Here is a 21,146-nt window from a genome sequence, read left to right as displayed (position 1 = left end):
ACACAAACGCGTGCGCGACGTTCGTTCACGGTGATTTGAACCTGCTACCTCCCTGTACTGGGTAAACTGCAGCCACCACCCGCTCACAATGCCTCTTGTGACCAATTCTCCCTTTTCTTCTTTATTTTATTTTTCCTTTTTTACTTCCTTTTCTTTTTTACTTTATTTTAATTCATGAACACTTTTCAAGTAATTGACTTTTTTTTCAAAATCGATGATTTTTTTTCTTTTCAAATTTGTGAACTTTTCCCAGAATTAATGAATATTTTTTCAAATACATGAACTTTCTTTTCGAAATCGATGGATTTTTTTCTGAATTTTTGAGTTTAAAAAAAACATTGATGATTTTTTCGAAATCAATTATTTAAAAAAACGACGAACATTTTTTATAATTTGTGATCTTTTTTGCAAATAAATGAAATTTCTATAAAATGGATGATTTTTTTCCTATGCTGATGAACATTTTTTATAATTTGTGAAGTTTTTTTTTGAAAATCTATGGACTTCTGTAAAAATTGATGATCTTTTTAAAATTTTGAGAACTTTTTCGAAAATTAATGAACTTTTTTTCAAAATCAATGAAATTTTTTCAAAATATTTTTTTGTTCAATCTGTGAACTTTCAAAAAATCACATCCCCCCCCCCCCCAAAGAGTCACATTTTTCTAATATATGTGCAATAAATAGTACGGCTACAATTGTTCTTAAACTACTCGCGCTGAAAACTATGACTAGCGCCTAGTAGTTCTAGTGGTTTGGTAACCTACATTTGAGCTAGACAGTTGGAGCTCGATTCCTTGCCGGAGCAACTTTTTGGGGGACTTTTGATGCAATAAATTCATTTTCGGTGCACTGGATGGTTGTGGGCCGGCCTATCGGGTGCGGCAGCGAGCGCCAGTTCCCTGAACCAGCACATAAAGCGCCGTATATGCTGCAAACAGGGAGCTCGTATCTGCCGCTCTTTGCGGCAGATTGTCAGCTGAACACACAGGCTAGTACTTTAGCAATGCAAGGTAGAGCGAGCGAGGCTAGTACATTAGCGATGCAAAAAAATATTGCTCCACCGACAGATCAAACCTACGACTCTCACTAAAGATGACGACCTGCCGACAAGTTGAACTAGCGAGTGTTGTTGACCATACAATAGAGGAAAGCCTTAATGGCCAACTAAAATGCAGATTCATTTTTTTTATTTCGAAGACAAACATTTTTGAGAACACGAACCTTTTTCTAAAATCAAACAATTTTCGTGGACAGGAACATTAAAGATCACTATTTTTTTTCAAAACGCGAACCTTTTGAACAAGATTTGAAAACACAAACAGTTTTTAAGAAATGAACATTTTTCTAAAATTATGAACAAATTATGGAAAGAACATATTTTGAAATCTATAAATAAATTGAGAACACGAACATTCTTTTCGATGGGAACATTTTCTGAAAGTCAAAATCAAAATTTGGATACATGACCATTTTTTTAATGCGAATATTTTCTGGAAATCCAGAACAAAATTCGAAAACACAAATAGAGATTTTAGAGAAAAAAACAAGTAAAACTGCCTAACAAATTTGAAACATGATTTTTTTAAAAAAAATGGGATTTTTCTTTAAATTTCCGAACATCTGTTGACAAACAAATTTGGAAAATAAAAATTAAGAAAAAATAAAGAAATCAAAAAAGGAAAGAAAAGAAACAAAAAGTAGAAATCAAAAAATGAAACAAAGTAAAAGGAAAAAGTAACCAAAAAAGAAAAAATAAATATAAAAAGTAAAAACCAGCTCAGGAGCCATCTAGAAGGTTCTCAAAACCAGAAAAATGGCTGGGAAAGTCTAGAAGTTTCCAAAAACGAAAAACGCTGCAACACGTTAACGGGCCATCCATGTCACCGCTCGATCGCCAGCTCATGCGCGAAAGATCGACAATTTGATGCAGAATGCATCAAGTAGGATATTCTTGCAAAACATGTGTCATATTAGGAGCGTGACGCAAAGCAGTTCACCCGACTGAGCCGATCTACTAGGGTTCGAGCAACTTGTCTTTTTTAGCTCTTGATGAAAAACCATAAAAAAAAACTAGTTTCTCTTACTCCTATTGTTTGGGCCACAGTTAGGCCAGAATTGCTAGATATGTAGAGGAGAACCAGTGAGCTAGCATATGTTGTTGTTCATGGGGAGAGCGGCACAATACAGTTCGCGCGATTGGGCTAGCCCAATGGGGCGTGAATGACTTGTTTTTTTAGTGCAAAAGTACGTTGTGCTTGCGAGGAATCGACCTAGCAACCTCATGCTACCGAACACCCGCTGTTAACAACTAGGACTGATAGCTGTTGGTGACCAATGGGAAGCACGAAATGTTTAAGAAATAATGCAACTTCGAGAATTGAAAACTTTTTTTAACATTGTGAACAATTTTGAAATGCTAATTCTTTCTGAGAAATGCAAACAATTTTTAAGTTAATTTTTTCTTGGAATTTATAACATTTTATGAAAAAAACTAATTTTTAAAACTGAACAATTTTAGAAATTTCCAAAAGAAATTCAAAGTGCGAACATTTTTTGAAAAACAAGAACAATTTTTTGAGAACAAGAATCATTTTCAAAAATGCAAACATTTTTTGCGACGTGATTTTTTCTAAGAAAAGAGAACAAATATTTGAAAATCCAAACATATATTTAAAATAGTGAAGTAAATTCACAATTCTGGACATTTTTTCAAAAATGAACAAATTGTTAAGAACGTGAACAAAAATTAAAATTCCGAATAACTTTTACAAATTGATTTTTAAAAAATTCTCAACATTTTTTGAAAAAATAATTGACAAAAAAGAAACAGGAAGACGAGATTTTTTTAAAAAAGGAACAAAAAAACGAAAAAAAAGAAGACGAAAAAAAAGGGTGGCCTCGCACGTAGTACAAGTGGGCCGGCCCACTCTGTCTTCCCTTGTGCGTTTCGGCTCCTATTTGCTGCAGTGAGCTCCGCTCAAGAAACAAATCTCATCTGTACGCTGTTTCTCCTAAAAAAATAGGGAACCCAAAAAGGGATACTGATAGGAAGTGTTTCCCAAAAACATATAGAAATAAACAAACAATCCTGATGAAGGTGTGGGAGCTACAGCTGCAATTATTCAAGATGAAAGAAGTAATTTTTTGGGGCTTAGTGCAAATTTGTTCCTCACGCAGCGGATGTCACATCTACAAAAGCTTTGGCACCGAGAGATGGGCTAGTGTTTGCTAACTCATTGGGGTGCAACAGACTAGAAGCGGAGTCAGATTCTATGCAAGTTATAAATTCGTTGAATGGTCAATCAAATTGGTGGGATTCGGCGGCGGCCATCTTCGCTGATTGTGTGGATACAAATGTGTTGATTGGGGAGGTCATTTTATCGAAAAAGGCTTTCGCCCTATAAAGCACCAATCAACAAGCATCCAGTACAAACACACACCACGCCACCGCAACACATTGAGGAGGGCATTTTTAAGCATTGTTATCGTTCGTTTAATCAAGCGGCTCATGTGCTAGCCCATTTTGTTATTGTAATAAGATGTCTAGTAGTTGATTGGACGAGCCTCCTGACATTATTGCCACCAAGCTTGTAGACAATGTAAATCTGTTTTAATTCAATAAAGCTAGCCATGATAGCTTTTCTTTTAAAAAAACAATATGAACGCTGTTAGTTCTCGATTAAAAACTTGCACAGTGTTTCTAAAAAAGATGATCTAGTAGAAGCGCGACCGTGAGAGCCGACTGCATGCAATGTGCACTTCAGGCAAGCCTTTTTCCCATGTCTAACATGTATTTATGCTGAGTTTATGTTTCACACTTTGAAACATCCATTCTCGTGATGGACGTCCCAGAGAAAGTCCAACCAATGCAGATCGTATCCATACCACGCTTGAAATTTCTCCTAGTTCAGTTTTGCCATCGTAATGAACATATAGCTAATATCCGTCGATCACGTGGTTGGTAGGAGCTGTTGGGGAGAGAATTAATAAAACACAGCTCGCTATTCTCGTGGCTACTTTTCCCTCTTTTTGTACATTCACATTATTGCAAAAGACAATGCGAGTTGTTGGCTGGTCACTGTTATATGACACCCTGAAACCATTAACATATATAAACAGCCCAACCCCAGCCATGGCACACCTTCATTCTGAGGCCATGGAGAGTTCAGAAACTCGTCCATCTGAAGCCGTGTCATCCAAAACCCATACCGAAAATCTCATAGCAACACTTCCAACCAGAGAAGGATGGTCCACGCCACTCCTCCTCTACAACAACTGCTGGATCAGACCACATTGCCTCAACGATGCCATGGCTGTCCAGGACAAGCTCAAGCCCAGCCCCGACGACATCATCCTCGCCGCGCATCCGAAATGCGGCACCACCTGGCTGAAGGCCCTCCTGTTTACCGTCCTAAACAGATCTCGCTACACCTTCGCCGACCACCCGCTGCTCAACTTGTGCCTTTCGTCGCGCTACTGCCGGGAGACCTCGACAGAGCCGAGATGCTGCCCTCTCCGCGGCTGCTCTCCACCCACCTGCCGCTCCCCCTGCTCCCACCCGCAGTTTCCACCCTCGGCTGCCGGATCGTGTGCGTCTGCCGGGAGCCCAAAGACGCATTTCTCTCAAGGTGGCACTTTGAGAAGAAGTTGCACCAAGGTATATCCCTAGGTATGGATGAAGCATTCGCAATGTTCTCCGAGGGGTGCACGCCTTACAGTCCTTTCTGGGATCGCTATCTCGAGTACTGGAAAGAAAGTTTGGCGAGACCACGAGAGGTGATGTTTCTGAGGTATGAGGAGATTATGTCAGACACACCCAAGGTTATTAGGAAGCTAGCAAGCTTCCTCGGCCCCGTTCACCCGTGAGGAGGAAAGCGGCGGAGTCGTGGAGCAAGTAGCTGATTTATGCGGCTTCACTTCACTTAGCAGCGTCGACCCCAATCGGGCAGATCGTGTTGAAGTTGAGCATGCAGGAGTTAAGCTCGTTGTTAATCCCTCTTCGCTGTTTAGGAAAGGGGAGGTTGGAGATTGGGTGAACCACATGAGCAAGGACATGGCAGCTAGAATGGACCAACTTGTCGCTGAGAAGTTCAAGGGATCAGGTCTCACGTTCTGACATGTGCATGTTGTATCGTGTACTGTGTACGATTGATCTCTACAACTTTGCATCGCATGTGTAGGTCATGCATTTCCCTTTTCTCCCCTCATGTATTGAGCAAGCTTTATTGATTCAAATGAAACAGATTTATTATTCCCTAAGTCCACCCAGAATTTGGGATTTGTCTTTTTCTATTTCAACCAAGTAGCACAGTCAAGTCGAGCTGCATAAAAAGAATATATGCAGCACTTTAGGCATTGAATTAATGTGTAGTTTTTTGGTTGCATATTTCTAAAGCTAAAATTGCATATATGGTCCGGATCCGACTAGCGAGAAGTTGGCAGCCGATAGATAGGTTGCTGGCAGCAGTGATGGTTTCCACAATAAGTATGTGCGTACTCTTGGTGAAACCTATGATCTCGTTGTTGGATTATGGATGGGCTTAGGCCCATATAAGACACTAATCCTTGGTTAATTTTGAGGCCCATGTATGAGATGGCGGGTGGTGGGAAGTTTAGTCCCACCTTGCTAGTTAAGGAGAGTTGAGACCCCTTTATAAGGGCTGCTCTATCACTTGCCATTGTGAGCTTGGGAAAAGGAGTGGTACAAGCGCGCTCCTCCTCCGCCGCCCACCTCGTCCCGACGCGCGCGCGCCGCGGGTTGCGGGAATGAGCCGAAGCTTATTTTTGCCGCTCAGGAATGAATTAATTAATCAGAGATTAATTAACGAGTCGCTAAAATGTGGGCCACTGTCCAAGACGCTGGACGGTGGGCTGACTTGCGTTGTCGGGAACAACGACTCCCTCGCCGGGAGTGGGCCGACTCGGTCGTGGGCCTCGACAAGGCCCACGACTTTCTTCCTTACGGACTATATAAGAAGGCTCTGGCCAGTGAAGTAACCAAGTTCGGTTCACTCACTCCCTCTCGTGCGACCTAGCCGTCATCTACTGTTCCTCACTATGTGCTGCTTTCGGCGATCCCATCCCGACGACTGCGTGCACGGCTGGTCGGGAGAGCAGGTGCCTCCGGAACCCTGTCGTTCGAGATCCTGCCCGGGAGAACGGCAATAAGATTTTTGGGGAGCGTCTCGACGCGACTGCTCCCGATCCGTCCCCAACTCTGTTCGCCTCTGCTTTCACTACTTCCTCTACATCGACACCATGGCCGACGACGTCACCGCTAAGAAGAAGGCCACGGACAACGCCGAGGCTGCTACTGCAGCCGCCGCGTTGGCCTGGCCAACCGGAGGATATGATCTGTTCATCCCTCGTTTACTCGTACTTATGCTAGCCGTATATGTGCTGCTCATAGAAGGTTCAGTTTTATGTTCTGCACGCGCTAGTATGCTTATGTATCGCTATGAGATGCATACCTTTTATGCCATGCTTACTGTTTACTCGTGGATAAGTCTAATCGGAAAAGTGCTAATATTTCCAACAATCCAAAAACCTTATTTTAAGCACTTTTCGATTCAAGGCTTTGCTGCTACTCTGAAACCGGAAAAGTTTACCGGGACACATTTTAAGCGTTGGCAGACTAGGACCACCTTGTGGCTCACAGCGATGAACGTGTTCTGGGTTGGTGGTGTGTCCCTCACAGAAACGATTGCTCCTGAACAGGAGAAGGCGTTTAGGGAGGCAACCACAATCTTTCTGGGAGCAGTTCTGAGTGTGATTGGAGACAAGTTGGTTGACGCCTATATTCATATGGGTGTTTCCAAAAACTTGTGGGATGCACTCAAAGTCAAATTCGGCGCAACTGATGCTGGCAGTGAGCTGTATGCCATGGAGCAGTTCCATGATTACAGGATGGTTGATAACCGTTCTGTATTGGACCAGGCTCATGAGATACAGTGCATTGCTAAGGAGCTGGAGCTCCTGAAGTGTGAGTTACCGGACAAGTTATTCGCGGGTCGCATTATTGTAAAACTCCCTCCTAGTTGGAGGAACTTTGCTACTTCTCTCAAGCACTTGAGACGTGAATTCTCTGTTGAGGATGTCATTGGTCATCTCAGTGTTGAGCAGAACTCGAGAGCAAAAGACTCGCACGTGAAAGGGGCAGAGGGTTCTTCTAGCGCCAATGTGGTGCAGAAGAACTTTCACAAGTTCAAGGGAAAGAACTCTGTCCAGCAGAATACTACCTTTAAGAAGAAGGGTAAGAAGAAAGACAAAAAGAGAGATGGCTGCTTTGCTTGTGGTTCAGATGAACATTGGACGAACAAGTGCCCAAACAGGTATAAGAAGCCAGCACAGGACTCCATGTCTGTGAATGTCACTCTGAGCAACAATGATGCGGCATCTAGGTATGGTAATCTGTTTACCATACTTTCAGTCTGTCAGTCCACCGATTGGTGGATTGACACTGGGGCCAATATTCATGTGTGTGCTGATGTGTCTTTATTTTCTTCTTACCAGGTCACACGAGATTGTTCCGTCCTGATGGGGAATGGCTCGCATGCTTCTATTCATGGTGTTGGCACGGTAGATCTGAAGTTTACTTCAGGAAAGATCGTGCAACTGAAAAACGTGCAGCATGTCCCCGCCATAAAGAAGAATCTCGTTAGTGGCTCCCTTCTATGTAAAGAAGGGTTTAAGTTGGTATTTGAGTCTAACAAAGTAGTCGTATCTCAGTATGGACTATTTGTTGGAAAAGGATATGATTGTGGTGGTTTGTTCTGCCTTTCCGTGGAGGATTTCTGTAATAAAGTCATGAACCAAATTTATTCTAATGTGAACGAATCTGAGGTTTGGCATTCACGTCTTTGTCACATAAATTTCGGTTGTATGACGCGGCTAGCTAAGATGGATTTAATCCTGAGTTTCACTTTAGCCAAAGGCTCTAAGTGCCATGTGTGTGTGCAAGCTAAGCAACCTCGTAAGCCTCACAAGCCTGCGAAGAAAAGACACCTGGCACCTCTAGAGCTCATACATTCAGATCTCTGTGAGATGAATGGTGTGTTGACTAAAGGTGGAAAGAAATACTTCATGACTCTGATTGATGATTCCACTAGATTCTGCTATGTATATTTGTTAAATACCAAGGATGGGGCTCTACACTACTTTAAAGTCTATAAGGCTGAAGTTGAGAACCAACTTGAGAAGAAAATAAAATGAGTCCGGTTAGATCGTGGTGGAGAGTACTTTTCTAATGAGTTTTATTTACTCTGTGCGGAACATGGCATTATTCATGAGAATACGCCTCCCTACTCACCCCAGTCAAATGGGGTTGCCGAACGGAAAAACCGTACTCTAACTAAATTAGTTAACGCCATGTTAGATACATCGGGTTTATCCAAGGCATGGTGGGGGGAGGCTGTATTGACATCTTGTCATGTCCTGAATAAAGTTCCCACAAAGGATAATGAGACTACTCCCTATGAGCAATGGGAAAAGAAGAGAACTACACTCTCTTACTTGCGCACTTGGGGCTATTTGGCGAAAGTCAACGTGCCGATAATCAAAAGCGCAAGTTGGGACCAAAGACCATGGATTGTGTTTTTCTTGGCTATGCCAAGCATAGCGTTGGCTATAGATTTCTAGTGGTGAAATCTGAGGTACCTGACCAGAAGGTCAGTACAATTATAGAGTCTAGGGATGCTACATTCTTTGAGGATATTTTTTCCATGAGAGATATGCAAAGCAATTCTAGACTGGAATCTGATGAGACTCCTGAACCCGCTATTCCGATGGAATGTTATGAACATAAAAGTGATAAGAGTTCCACGGAGGATAACGAGGAAGCTCATGTTAGGAGCAAGAGACAGAGGACTGCAAAGTCCTTTGGTGATGATTTCCTCGTATACCTCGTGGATGATGATACTCCTAGCTCCATTTCGGAAGCCTATGCATCTTAGGATGCTGACTACTGGAAGGATGCGGTCCGTAGTGAGATGGATTCTATCTTGGCTAACGGGACATGGGAGATCACTGATCGTCCTTATGGTTGTCGACCATTAGGATGTAAGTGGGTGTTCAAAAGAAAGCTTAGGCCCGATGGTACAGTTGAGAAGTACAACGCTAGGCTTGTGGCCAAGGGTTATACCCAGAAAGAAGAAGATGATTTCTTTGACACTTATTCACCTGTGGCTAGACTGACAACCATTCGAGTGTTACTCGCTTTGGCTGCCTCGCATGGTCTTCTCGTTCATCAGATGGACGTTAAGACGACTTTCCTTAATGGAGAGCTAGACGAGGAAATTTACATGCAACAGCCGGATGGCTTTGTAGTAAATGGTCAGGAAGGAAAGGTGTGTAAGCCAGTGAAATCTTTGTATGGCCTGAAACAAGCGCCTAAGCAATGGCATGAGAAGTTCAACACTACTCTGACATCTGCTGGCTTTGTTGTGAACGAAGCTGACAAATGTGTATACTATCGCTATGGTGGGGGCGAAGGAGTTATACTGTGTCTGTATGTCGATGACATACTGATATTTGGGACCCACCTCAAGGTCATTGAGGAGGTCAAGTCTTTTCTATCTCACAACTTTGAGATGAAGGACCTGGGTGTGGCTGATGTTATCTTGAACATCAAGCTACTGAAAAATTCTGAGGGTGGAATTACACTTTTGCAATCCCACTATGTTGAGAAGATTTTGAGCCGTTTTGGATATTCGGACTGCAAACCTTCTGCAACACCATATGATCTTAGCGTGCGGATTCGAAAGTTCGAAGGCACGGCTGTAGATCAATTGAGATATTCTCAAGTGGTTGGTTCACTTATGTACCTAGCAGGTGCTACTCGTCCTGACATCTCATTTGCTGTGTGCAAACTGAGCTGATTTGTTTCCAATCCGGGATATGTGCATTGGCATGCTGTTGAGCGAGTGATGTGTTATTTGCAAGGTACTGCGAACTATGGAATTCACTATTCTGGGTACCCGACGGTACTTGAGGGGTATAGTGATTCGAATTGGATATCCGATGTTGATGAGATGAAAGCCACAAGTGGACATGTCTTCACACTTGGTGGTGGTGCTGTTTCCTGGAAGTCTTGCAAGCAGACGATCTTAACCAGATCAACTATGGAAGCAGAACTCACAGCATTAGATACATCATGCATCGAAGCAGAATGGCTTCGAGAGCTTTTGATGGATTTGCCGGTGGTTGATAAACTAGTGCCAGCTGTCCTTATGAACTGTGACAATCAAAAAGTGATTGCCAAGGCTAAGAGTTCAAAGGACAACATGAAATCCACAAAGCACATAAGAAGAAGATTGAAATCTGTCAGAAAATCAAGAAACTCCGGAGTAATAGCGTTGGATTACATCCAGACGGCTAAGAATCTAGCAGACCCTTTTAAGAAAGGGCTATCACGGATTGTGATAGAAAATGCATCGAGGGAGATGGGTATGAGACCCACGTGAGTTGCCATGGGGGTAACCCAACCTATGTGATCGGAGATCCCGTGAATTAGGACCTGGGAAAACAATCCAACGGTCAACTGAGGAGAGTATCCTTAATTAACCCACTCCATTGGAGATGCACAATACTCTCAATTCTGTAAGGCAGGCTGACTTTTGTCTTAATGTGTTCTAAAGCTTGTGTAAGCAAGATGCTAACCTACAGAGCATTCTTTGGAGGAACACACCTATGTGAGCCCGACTACGGGTCACAGTCTATGAGATTGGGTAATCTCTAGTAAGCTCATGAGAAGGTATGGAGTATGACTAATAAGCTCCACCCGTGGGGTTTAGCCTACGGCAACCATGTATCAGCTGACAATAGGCGAAACTTCTGCACGCCAAACTGACAATTCAAGGCATAGTCCATTGTTTAGTTGTGAATAAGTCTAATCCTGTTGCTCTAGGTGAAGGTTCAACTTAACAGTCTCCACTTAAAATTCTGGTATATCAAACATTGTTTGGAACAGTTGACAAACCTATGTGCCTCGAGATCTGGTGGGGGATTGTTGGATTATGGATGGGCTTAGGCCCATATAAGACACTAATTCCTGGTTAATCTTGAGGCCCATGTATGAGATGGCAGGTGGTGGGAAGTTTAGTCCCACATTGCTAGTTGAGGATAGTTGAGACCCCTTTAGAAGGGCTGCTCTACCACTTGCCATTGGGAGCTTGGGAAGAGGAGTGGTACACGCGCGCCCCTCCTCCTCCGCCGCCCGCCTCGCCATGCCACGCCATGCTTCGCCTCGTCACAATGCGCGTGCGCCGCGACTTGCCGGAATGAGCCGAGCCGAAGCTTATTTTTGCCGCTCAGGAATGAATTAATTAATCAGGGATTAATTAACATGTCGCTAAAATGTGGTCCACTGTCCAAGACGTTGAACGGTGGGCTGACTTGCGTTGCCGGGATTCGTCGAGTCCCTTGCCGGGGGTGCGACCCTTGCTGGGACCCGCATATTCGTTGACTCCCTTGTCGGGAAAAATGACTCCCTCGCCGGGAGTGGGCCGACTCGGTCGTGGGCCTCGACAAGGCCCACGACTTTCTTCTTTACGGACTATATAAGAAAGCTCTGGCCAGTGAAGTAACCAAGTTCGGTTCACTCACTCCCTCTCGTGCGACCTAGCCGTCATCTACTGTTCCTCACTCTGTGCTGCCTCCGGCGATCCCATCCTGACGACCGCGTGCACAGCTGGTCGGGAGAGCAGGTGCCTCCGGAACCCTGTCGTTCGAGATCCTGCCCGGGAGAACGGCAATAAGGTTTTTGGGGAGCGTCTCGACGCGGCTGCTCCCGATCCATCCCCAACTTTGTTCGCCTCTGCTTCCACTACTTCCTCTGCATCGACACCATGGCCGACAACGCCGCCCCTAAGAAAAAGGCCACGGACGACGCCGAGGCTGCTGCTGCAGCCGCAGCGTTGGCCTGGCCAACCGGAGGGTATGATCTGTTCATCCCTCGTTTACTTGTACTTATGCTAGCCGTATATGTGCTGCTCATAGAAGGTTCGGTTCTATGTTCTGCACGCGCTAGTATGCTTAGGTATCGCTATGAGATGCATACCTTTTATACCATGCTTACTGTTTATTCATGGATAAGTCTAATCGGAAAAGTGCTAATATTTCCAACAATCCAAAAACCTTATTTTAGGAACTTTTTGATTCAAGGCTTTGCTGCTACTCTGAAACCGGAAAAGTTTACCGGGACACATTTTAAGCATTGGCAGACTAGGACCACCTTGTGGCTCACAGCGATGAACGTGTTCTGGGTTGGTGGTGTGTCCCTCATAGAGACGATTGCTCCTGAACAGGAGAAGGCGTTTAGGGAGGCAACCACAATCTTTCTGGGAACAGTTCTGAGTGCGATTGGAGACATGTTGGTTGACGCCTTGTAACGCCCTCGATGCGGCTATATCTCCCACGTGTCGAAGCACGACTTAGAGGCATAACCGCATCGAAAGCAATGTCGCAAGTGAGGTAATCTTCACACAACCCATGTAATACATAAGGGAAAGAGATACATAGTTGGCTTACAATCGCCACTTCATACAATTACAAGAATAAAGCATTACATCATCCAAATACAATCAAGGTCCGACTACGGAACCAAAATAAAAGAAGAACCCCAAAAGCGACAAGGTCCCCCGATCGACCCCAACTGGGCTCCACTACTGATCAACTAGAACGAAACAACACAAAGGATAAGATCTTCATCGAGCTCCTCCTGAGCTTGGTTGCGTCATCTGCACGGACTCAACGGCACCTGCAAGCTGGTTTTGGAAGTATCTGTGAGTCACGGGGACTCAGCAATCTCACACCCTCGCGATCAAGACTATTTAAGCTTATGGGTAAGGTAAAGGTATGAGGTGGAGCTGCAGCAAGCGACTAGCATATATGGTGGCTAAACATACGCAAAAGAGAGCGAGAAGAGAAGGCAAAGAACGATCGAGAAAGTATGATCAAGAAGTGATCCTAAACAACCTATGTCAAGCATAACTCCGACACCGTGTTCACTTCCCGGACCCCGCTGAGAAGAGACCATCACGGTTACACACGCGGTTGATGTATTTTAATTAAGGTCAACTTCAGGTTTTCTACAACCGGACATTAACAAATTCCCATCTGCCCATAACCGCGGGCACGGCTTTCGAAAGTTCATAACCCTGCAGGGGTCCCAACTTAGCCCATCATAAGCTCTCACGGTCAACGAAGGATATTCCTTCTAGCAGGAAGACCCGATCAGGCTCGGAATCCCGGTTACAAGACATCCTCGACAATGGTAAAACAAGTCCAGCAAGACCACCCGCTGTGCCGACAAATCCCGATAGGGGCTGCACATATCTCGTTCTCAGGGCACACCGGATAAGCTAAGCGTATGGGAGCCAACGTAACCCAAGTTGCCAAGGGACGGCCCCGCACGGTGCTCTGGGTTGGACCAACACTCAGAGGAGCACTAGCCCGGGGGTTTAAATAAAGATGACCCTTGAGTCTGCAGAACCCAAGGGAAAGAAAAGGCTAGGTGGCGAATGGTAAAACCAATGTTGGGCCTTGCTGGAGGAGTTTTATTCAAGGCGGACTGTCAAGGGGTTCCCATTATAACCCAACCGCATAAGGAACGTAAAATCCGGGAACATAACACCGATATGACGGAAACTAGGGCGGCAAGAGTGGAACAAAACACCAGGCATAAGGCCGAGCCTTCCACCCTTTACCAAGTATATAGATGCATTAATTAAATAAGAGATATTGTGATATCCCAACAAGTAAACATGTTCCAACAAGGAACAACATCTCCATGTTCCAACAAGGAACAAACTTCAATCTTCACGTGCAACTAACAACGCTATAAGAGGGGCTGAGCAAAGCGGTAACATAGCCAAACAATGGTTTGCTAGGACAAGGTGGGTTAGAGGCTTGGCTCAACAATATGGGAGGCATGATAAGCAAGTGGTAGGTATCGCAGCATAGGCATAGCAAAAGAGCGAGCATCTAGCAAGCAAAGATAGAAGTGATTTCGAGGGTATGGTCATCTTGCCTGAGATTCCGCAAGGAAGAAGAACGAGTCCATGAAGAAGACAAACGGACGTAGTCGAACGGATCCTCACAAGTCCAGAACGAAACCGAAGCTAACGCGAGAAACAACCCGGAAAGAAGCAAACAACATAATAAACAACCAACACATAATCATGGCATGATGCACAACCAAGTATGATGCATGTCCGGTTTAAAGATACATGGCATGGCAAAGTGTCCAAACAATCCTACAAATTAAGTGGAGCCGTTGCATATTGACGAAACACCACATGACTAATTTAGTTCTCTCTCGTTTAGGTACTCAACAATATTAAATGTTGTTAAACATGGCAAGAGGAGAAGCATAATAAAACTATACCATCTAGACAATTTAAATGGGGCCGGATATAATAAACAACAAAACCGGTAAATCCCCATATGCAATTATCAATTTGGTGCAACAACAATTTTAACCAATCTTGAAGTTGTTATCATGATGCGGATGACATGTGCAAGTTTTAAGCCATATTTGTGAGAAAGTTGATAAGAGCATATTAAGAAGCATTTGTCATCGTGGCGGAAACAAAAGGGGTGCCACGGCAACGATAACGAAAATGGTGCCACGGCAACATATCGGTCTCCGGTAACTCGATTGAGACATCGGTGCAAAGAAAGTGACGGGAGCGTGTCGTGCAAGATGGTGGGGTGATCCCGGTAACAGGGTTCCCACGGGTTAGCGGCAGAAGAGGAGGACCGAGCAAGTGACAACTCGGGCACGGTGCAAACATAGGGTGCAACTCATACATCACACAACATGCATTCGTTCCACGGGTCATCGTCTCGGCGGTTATACCTTTGAAGCAAGCGTTTTGGGCGAAACGAGATCATAGTGGAAGTAGTTGTTCACGCGACGGCGGTAGTGGAAGTAGTCGTTCTCGCTTTGTAGATGTTCATACTCCGTAGGTGTTTGGGGTCAACACAAGGAACTTGACGTCCACGGTTCTTCGAGGGTCGATGGTACATGTTCTGTAGACGTTCGGGCGGTGGTAGTGGTACATGTTTTCGTAGATGTTCGAGTCATCGGTAGCGGTACTTGATGAATCCCAAAACGGTCTTGGCGCCTTCACGCGTAGGGCTACTTATCATCGTGGTACTTGGGTCTTCGGATTTGCCGGTCTTGTTCTTGCGACGGTAGTCGTTCACGTTCGTTCGGAGAGGTACTTGATGACTCCAATGTCTTCGAGGCGACAGTAAGCGTACACACGAAGGTAGTCGAACTTGATGGATCCAAGGGCTCCGGGCGTCGTGCACAGTTCGTAGACGTTCGGGTCTCCCGTAGAGGTACTAGACGCATCACGGATATGTAGACATACACGCACGTAGATGAAATTGACGGGTCCTCGACGTCCTGGTACTTGGCGTTCGGTGCGGTACTTGCCGAGCAAGAGGCGAAGTCGTAGTTCGATGGTATTGACCGCAAAGGTGGTTGCAGCCACGGAAGGTCGTCGGAGAGGGAGCAGGGGCGCGAGGAGGGCCATGGTAGGCACGTGAAACGCGAGGCAGGCGAACGGGGATGGAACAAGCTGCTCGTCATTGGGGCTTGGCAAAGAGCAGCAGCAGCGGGGCTCGCTGCCGGCGTGGGGAGGCAAAACGGCAGAAAAGGAGGCCGACGAGGTGTTGCGCGATGATGGCCTCGGGAGGGCCATGGTGCGGTGAAGGCAGGGAGCGTCTCAGGCTGCTGCTGCTCGCGTGCTCCAGCGTGGGCGGAGCTAGCAGCGAGGAGAAAGGAGCTGGGGCGCGCCGGAGGTGGAGTGGCGCCTGGCCGGTCGTCCGGGTCGCGGAGGATGGTGGGGAGGCGCGGCACTGGGGCCTGCTGGATGGGTGCTCGAGGTGGCCGGTTGGAGAAGGAGGGCAAGGTGCCGCAAGGAGGGAGAAGGCAGGCGGACGATGATGGCGGGGGGCGAGCCAGTGAGAGGAAGAGAACGAGGGGATCGGGTCGAGGGGAGAGGGATGGCGGCGCGCGTGGGAACTAGGAGGAGGAGGTATCGAGCAGGGGTTGGGCTAGGGTTGAGTCCTTGCTGGATGCTGGCTGGGCCTCTGGGGTTAGGTGGGCCGGCCCGGACCAGTGGCTTGCGGGGATGGTGAGCGGGCTGGGGACGCGCTGCTGGGCCGCGGCAGCTGCTGCGCTAGGAGGCCAGCCCGGAAAGCCTTTCCCTTTTCATTTACTTTCTGTTTATTTGAAATAAACAGTTACAATAAAAGAAAAAGGCCAGGGGGCTAGAAGATGAGCTTTTCAGATATAAAAATATCCTCAATCTCCTGGAACTATGACCTAATTGATAAAATTGGTTTGGACAATTTTAGAGGTATAAAAAATAAAACAAGTTTGAATTAAATTCAAACTTGGGCCATTTTTAAACCTAACCAAAACAACTCAGAAAAGATGAGATTAGGCCGAGAGGTAAGTGGCATGGTCCAAAAATTATAGGAAAAGAAAGAACATTAAATTGGTGCAGGGAATAGAATACCACAATTAAAATGGATTAATGAAGAAGGACAAGAAGATGACCAAGCACGGTTGTGGGTGGAGAAGAAGATGAAGTTGAGAAAGAGACAATGCAGGGGTTGATGCACTGTGCAAAGAGACTCCGGTTTAGGCAAGAGGGAAAACGAAGAACATGGTTGGTCTTCGAACGGTCAACAAAAGCAAGGGGGAACGCGACAGCTATGAGCGGATGCAAGTTTTAAAAACAATTACGGCAACGAGTGCCGACGCAATGCAAATGATGACATGATGCAATGCACAAATGCAAAGATGAATGCAACAGACAAAACAAATCACATGACGAAACTCAGAAACCCTGTAAGGCATCTGAAGCTCCGGTCTTGGGACGTTACAACACTCCACCACTACGAGAGGATCTCGTCCCGAGATCTAGGATGGCACCGGAGGGAAAACGAAAGAGAAAGAGAAAAGGTAAAACTAAGTTGCTTCTTTGACAAACGAGTGAAACCACGAGCCTTGAGAGGTTGAACAATTGAAAGAAAGAAAGCAACGAAGGAGAACAAAGTTGAAAGCACTCCGGTAGGGAAGAGGAACAAGGAAGAACAAATTCAGACAGCACTCCGGTTGAAAAAAAAGAATTGAATAAGAAGTAAGATGAGAAGACACTTGATGAAATCACAACACACTTCCTCCGGAACTATTGAATGAATGGAACAAGGGGTAAGAAAGATCTCAGACAGCACTCCGGTTGAAAAGAGATGTCAGGCTTGATAATGCGAAAAGAACTTGAGCAAAAAGGGCACAACACTCTGGTTAAATGGATAAGCAAAGGAAAGAACATGATCTTTGATAGAACGAGATGATGGTTGAAGAAGCAATAACACGATGCCTCCGGAATGAAAGAATGGAAGTTGGATCATCGGAACAAAAGAACGGGGAATAAAACACCATTCTTCTAACCCAAATGAGCTTGAAAAGCATCTTGACGAGAAGGGTCGAACGGAATTGTTGGAAAAACCAGCAAAGAAAAGAGTACGCTTGTTGTGGGCTTATGAAGAACATCTCAAAACTTAAGGTGAAATTCTGCCACTAACGGAAAACAATAGATTGGATTGATATGAGCAAGAAGACGAGAAACTATTTCACCGGAGGATAAAAGAAGAAATTGGGTCACTTATAAGCACCATAGATAGCCACAATCCTTAGGTAAAGCTTTAGGTGAAATATAACCCAAGATACATCCATTAAAGAGATTGGTGGATTTAAAATATCTCATTCTTGACAACATGTGAATCATGAAACACGAAGAAAAATTATCGAATGACATAACAGCACCTCAAAAGATAAGGTAGAAGGAATTGCACTACGAATGCAAGATGAGGAACACTTGAGCTCCTTTAAAAAGAATCTCAATCAACACTTCAAGAAGGAATTAAATCCTTGATGAACCATCATGTAGAACCCCCGTGAAGAACTCCGTTAAAAAAAGAATGATCAAACGGAAGGAAAGAGAAGTTGAAAACACAAGGTGAATCCTTGTAATGACTTAGATGGATCCTCGTGATGATATAATTGAGAGAGCTTGGAATTGCGGAAAGAGAAGATGAAACAATTGAAAACGAGAATTTGATGAACCTCCGTAATACGGAATTGAGTTTACTCGATGAAACAAGAATAAGAATTACATTATGCTTATCTTTCATCAATTTAAATTGATGACAAGCAATGGATTTGGCATACTACTTATTCTCGTAGAAAGAATTAAGATAGATATAGCGCCAACTTGAGAAGGTCTTGAACGAACCAACGGTATGATTGAAACAACGAATAAATTGATATGATAAGAAAGAAGAAAAAATCTTGAACGAACCACCGTATGAATTGAAAATGAAAGTAGCAAAGGCACAAATCACCGGGTAGAATTGGAAAACGAATGAAGATACTTGAGAGTATTTAGATACAAGTGAACGAAGTGATCATGAACTGAATAGAGAATATATGAGCGATGCACCGGTAAGATTTAGAGAAAAAGAGCTGAAAGCTGAGAACGAACAAATCTTAGATGATGGGCTCCGGATAATCAAACTGAGAAGACTCTTGAATTGCTCCGGATAGGTGAAAAGAATTCTCACAATCAAAACAATTATGAGAGGATGGCCTCGAACTAGAACCACGAATCTCTGAGAAAACGGATAAGATATGGAGGTAAAACTCTTCTTTGGTCTTCAAATGTTGAGAATGACGACGAGAAACACCACCAAGAATTATTGAGGCACACCGGAATGAAGAATGGAAAGGTTGAGCCAACTATGAAAATAATTTGAAAGATCTTGGAGAAAGACATTTGACTGATGATAAATCATTCTTACGTCAAACTTTAGAAAAGAATTTGAGAAGCTCCGGAAAAATAAGAAGAGTCAGGTAAGATCCTGGGAAAAGACCTGTGGGTTAGGGCCCACTCAAAAGATACACCGTTGAACGATTACTTGAAAAGAGAGATTGCACCGGTTGAATTAAATGGCTTGAATGAGATAACATCCTCGAAAGAGCTTGAATGAAAGCGGAGTGGAAACACGAATCTTCGAGATATCTTCAGCACTCCATACCAAAAGAATAGCAAGAAGTGGAATGATAATAAGGTGCACTGGGACGGAAAACATTTGAAACGAGTTAAGGGATATGATCAACACCAAAAGCTTGAATTGAATACACCGGAGAAGAAAAGAGGACGAAGAATGATGAACTTGAAGCTCCGTTAGAATCTTCATGAGAATCACCGGATTGATGGAAAAGAAATAGAGAGACTTCACAAGAATAAAAGGATACTTGATTAAGACATCGGATTCCTTGAAGAAAAAGGGTGGGTGGGCGGGAAAACAAAGGCAACTTGGGGATGGATGAAACAAACACCGTTGAGAAAAACTGATACTTGATCTTGCGGATGTTGCAATGATCGGATCCACTTGAAGAGAAGCACACCGGTTAAAAAGGATTGACATGACAGACTCGATGATCATGAAGGATTAGTATTCCCAAAGGAATATGAGAACACCTCTTCGGAAAAGGTATGGAATCAACATTTAAGAAGAAGGGTAAGAAGAAAGAAAAAAGGAGAGATGGCTGCTTTACTTGTGGTTCAGATGAACATTGGGCGAACAAGTGCCTAAACAAGTATAAGAAGCCAGCACAGGACTCCAAGTCTATGAATGTCACTCTGAGTAACAATGATGTGGCATCTGGGTATGGTAATCTGTTTACCATACTTTCAGTCTGTCAGTCCACCGATTGGTGGATTGACACTGGGGCCAATATTCATGTGTGTGCTAATGTGTCTTTGTTTTCTTCTTACCAGGTCACACGAGATTGTTCCGTCCTGATGGGGAATGGCTCGCATGCTTCTGTTCATGGTGTTGGCACGGTAGATCTGAAGTTTACTTCGGGAAAGATCGTGCAACTGAAGAACGTGCAGCATGTCCCCGCCATAAAGAAGAATCTCGTTAGTGGCTCCCTTCTATGTAAAGAAGGGTTTAAGTTAGTATTTGAGTCTAACAAAGTAGTCGTATCTCGGTATGGACTATTTGTTGGAAAAGGATATGATTGTGGTGGTTTGTTCCGCCTTTCCCTGGAGGATTTCTGTAATAAAGTCGTGAACCAAATTCATTCTAATGTGAACGAATCTGAGGTTTGGCATTCACGTCTTTGTCATATAAATTTCGGTTGTATGACGCGGCTAGCTGAGATGGATTTAATCCCGAGTTTCACTTTAGCCAAAGGCTCTAAGTGCCATGCGTGTGTGCAAGCTAAGCAACCTCGTAAGCCTCACAAGCCTGCGAAGGAGAGACACCTGGCACCTCTAGAGCTCATACATTCAGATCTCTATGAGATGAATGGTGTGTTGACTAAAGGTGGAAAGAAATACTTCATGACTCTGATTGATGATTCCACTAGATTCTGCTATGTGTATTTGTTAAATACTAAGGATGAGGCTCTACACTACTTTAAAGTCTATAAGGCTAAAGTTGAGAACCAACTTGAGAAGAAAATAAAACGAGTCCGGTCTGATCATGGTGGAGAGTACTTTTCTAATGAGTTTGATTTATTCTGTGCGGAACATGGTATTATTCATGAGAGGACGCCTCCCTACTCACCCCAGTCAAATGGGGTTGCCGAACGGAAAAACCATACTCTAACTGATTTGGTTAACGCCATGTTAGATACATCGGGTTTATCCAAGGCATGGTGAGGGAAGGCTGTATTGACATCTTGTCATGTCCTGAATAAAGTTCCCACAAAGGATAATGAGACTACTCCCTATGAGCAATGGGCAAAGAAGAGAACTACACTCTCTTACTTGCGCACTTGGGGCTATTTGGCGAAAGTCAATGTGCCGATAATCAAAAGCGCAAGTTGGGACCAAAGACCGTGGATTGTGTTTTTCTTGGCTATGCCAAGCATAGCATTGGCTATAGATTTCTATTGGTGAAATCTGAGGTACCTGACCAGAAGGTCGGTACAATTATAGAGTCTAGGGATGCTACATTCTTTGAGGATATTTTCCCCATGAGAGATATGCAAATAAATTCTAGACTGGAATCTGATGAGACTCCTGAACCTGCTATTCCGATGGAATATTA

The 21,146-nt window shown here is 44.3% G+C and overlaps 1 pseudogene; it reads left to right on the top strand.

Moving 5' to 3' along the window:
- Nucleotides 1-4,134: 4,134 nt before the first annotated feature.
- On the top strand, nt 4,135-5,261 carry LOC125522838 (annotated as a pseudogene).
- Nucleotides 5,262-21,146: the final 15,885 nt, after the last annotated feature.

This window comes from Triticum urartu, chromosome 7 (genome assembly GCF_003073215.2).
Source record: "Triticum urartu cultivar G1812 chromosome 7, Tu2.1, whole genome shotgun sequence".
NCBI classification, from domain to species: Eukaryota; Viridiplantae; Streptophyta; class Magnoliopsida; order Poales; family Poaceae; genus Triticum; species Triticum urartu.
The sequence above is the reverse complement of the archived record's forward strand: the minus strand, read 5'-3'. Positions and strand labels throughout refer to the sequence as shown.